Source organism: Schistocerca cancellata, unplaced genomic scaffold (genome assembly GCF_023864275.1).
Source record: "Schistocerca cancellata isolate TAMUIC-IGC-003103 unplaced genomic scaffold, iqSchCanc2.1 HiC_scaffold_735, whole genome shotgun sequence".
Lineage (NCBI taxonomy): Eukaryota > Metazoa > Arthropoda > Insecta > Orthoptera > Acrididae > Schistocerca > Schistocerca cancellata.
The window spans coordinates 2,501-5,000 of record NW_026046746.1 but is presented as its reverse complement, the minus strand read 5'-3'; the positions used below and the strand labels follow the sequence as shown (position 1 = coordinate 5,000).

General features: G+C 57.8%; 1 non-coding gene across 1 annotated transcript in view; it reads left to right on the top strand.

Annotated features, from left to right (window-relative positions):
* Positions 1-1,671: 1,671 nt before the first annotated feature.
* Positions 1,672-2,500, top strand: part of LOC126141657 (small subunit ribosomal RNA) — a 1,905-nt gene continuing 1,076 nt past the window's right edge. Inside the window, exon 1 of the ribosomal RNA XR_007529518.1 lies at positions 1,672-2,500. This exon is cut by the window's right edge and continues 1,076 nt beyond it. This is a non-coding gene — a ribosomal RNA (small subunit ribosomal RNA).

Here is a 2,500-nt window from a genome sequence, read left to right as displayed (position 1 = left end):
AATCTACCCCAAGTTGTGCCGCAATCTACCCCAAGTTGTGCCGCAATCTACCCCAAGTTGTGCCGCAATCTACCCCAAGTTGTGCCGCAATCTACCCCAAGTTGTGCCGCAATCTACCCCACGTTGTGCCTTAACCTAACCCACGTTGTGCCTTAACCTAACCCACGTTGTGCCTTAACATAACCCACGTTGTGCCTTAACATAACCCACGTTGTGCCTTAACCTAACCCACGTTGTGCCTTAACCTGCTCTGTAAATGGCATATGACACGTTACATTAATGTATTGTTGTCCAACCGCAACCCGCTCAGAATGTTGTGTACACAGCTACGTGTCATCTCCCCATAACAGCTGTATTGCAGTGTGGTACGCCATAGAGACGTGTGGGAGTAATGGACGCAGTGGATGGCGATCAGCATGAGCCGTCTGTTCATGTAGTGGCGCGTGTATGCAGACATAGTAGTCTCTTCTCACACAATGTGATAGCACGGTGTCCCGCGTTCCACATCTGCGACATGCTACAGAGGCCGGTTGACAGTTCGTCGCGCAATGGACATCGCATACGTACGGGGGCACCTTCCACGTGCCCTCTAGTCGGGCACATTTTGTTGCGTGGATGTGAGCGGATGTAGTGTGTCTTGACACCTGACAGGCAGGCATGCAATAATAGTTGACTTTGCAAACGGGGATGGACGTGGACGTGTACGTTTACTGGTGACGTTACGCAAATGAACAACTGGTAACCCGTTGTGGTGCGGTTGATCTTGCTGGAGGTACATCTGTGAGGGCAACGATCGGTACAGCTATGACGCGGTTGTGTCAGCGATACCCACCACACCAATGAACGTGAATGTGGATCTGGGTGTGAAGCGATACGCGGCTGTGGGTGGGTGGGACTGTCCCCGGCCGGTGAGGGGGGGGCCGCCCGGCGTGCTGGCCGCGCGGTGCGTGGGCGCACGCGCTACAGCCGGCTGGTGGGGGCGCCCAGTGGCAGGCGCGCCGGCCGACGGACGCGGCAGGCGGCGCAGCTGCGCGCCGGGGCACCCTGCGCGCGGCGCCGTGCAGCCAAAGTGGGTCCTCGCCGGCCCGGTGCGAAGCGCGGTGGACATCTGCAGTGTGCTGGTCCGATTGAGGACTGTGTGCGTTGAGGATGCGCCGCCGCCCGGCACTCGGCGCCGCGACGCCGTCTGCTGCTCGGTCGCCCCAGCGGTTCTCGCTGGTGGTTTGTATCGCAGTTGTGCAGACGTGTTGGCACGTGCGCTGTGCTGGGAGAGTTCGCTTCGGCACCCACGTGGGGCCTTTGCCCTTCTGTGGCGCTGGCGTTGGAGCTGCCGGTCACCGTAGGTGGCGCGTGTTGTCTCCCGCCGGCAATGCCACGACAGCACGCTCCCGGGCCTCTGTCGGCAGCGGCAAGCTCAGTTGGGAGCACGGGTGGTCGCACCTAAAGCGTCTACTCGCCTAACTCCGGGCGATTGCGCCTCTCTCGAACCCGACCAAGTACTTAGGACGGCGCTGCGCGCCGCCGGGACCTGAGAGGGTTTCGAGGTGTATTGTGCAGGGGAGCTCAGCCTCCTCCTGTTTGCAGAATAATTGAGCGGACGCCTTGCGTGTTCGCGCGGGCCCCCGGGACACACTCCCGGGCGGCCGGCTGCTCAGCTCTAGTTGACGCAGCTCCCTGGTTGATCCTGCCAGTAGTCATATGCTTGTCTCAAAGATTAAGCCATGCATGTCTCAGTACAAGCCGCATTAAGGTGAAACCGCGAATGGCTCATTAAATCAGTTATGGTTCCTTAGATCGTACCACGTTACTTGGATAACTGTGGTAATTCTAGAGCTAATACATGCAAACAGAGTCCCGACCAGAGATGGAAGGGACGCTTTTATTAGATCAAAACCAATCGGTCGGCTCGTCCGGTCCGTTTGCCTTGGTGACTCTGAATAACTTTGGGCTGATCGCACGGTCCTCGTACCGGCGACGCATCTTTCAAATGTCTGCCTTATCAACTGTCGATGGTAGGTTCTGCGCCTACCATGGTTGTACGGGTAACGGGGAATCAGGGTTCGATTCCGGAGAGGGAGCCTGAGAAACGGCTACCACATCCAAGGAAGGCAGCAGGCGCGCAAATACCCACTCCCGGCACGGGGAGGTAGTGACGAAAAATAACGATACGGGACTCATCCGAGGCCCCGTAATCGGAATGAGTACACTTTAAATCCTTTAACGAGTATCTATTGGAGGGCAAGTCTGGTGCCAGCAGCCGCGGTAATTCCAGCTCCAATAGCGTATATTAAAGTTGTTGCGGTTAAAAAGCTCGTAGTTGGATTTGTGTCCCACGCTGTTGGTTCACCGCCCGTCGGTGTTTAACTGGCATGTATCGTGGGACGTCCTGCCGGTGGGGCGAGCCGAAGGCGTGCGACCGCCTCGTGCGTGTTCGTGCGTCCCGAGGCGGACCCCGTTGAAATCCTACCAAGGTGCTCTTTATTGAGTGTCTGGGTGGGCC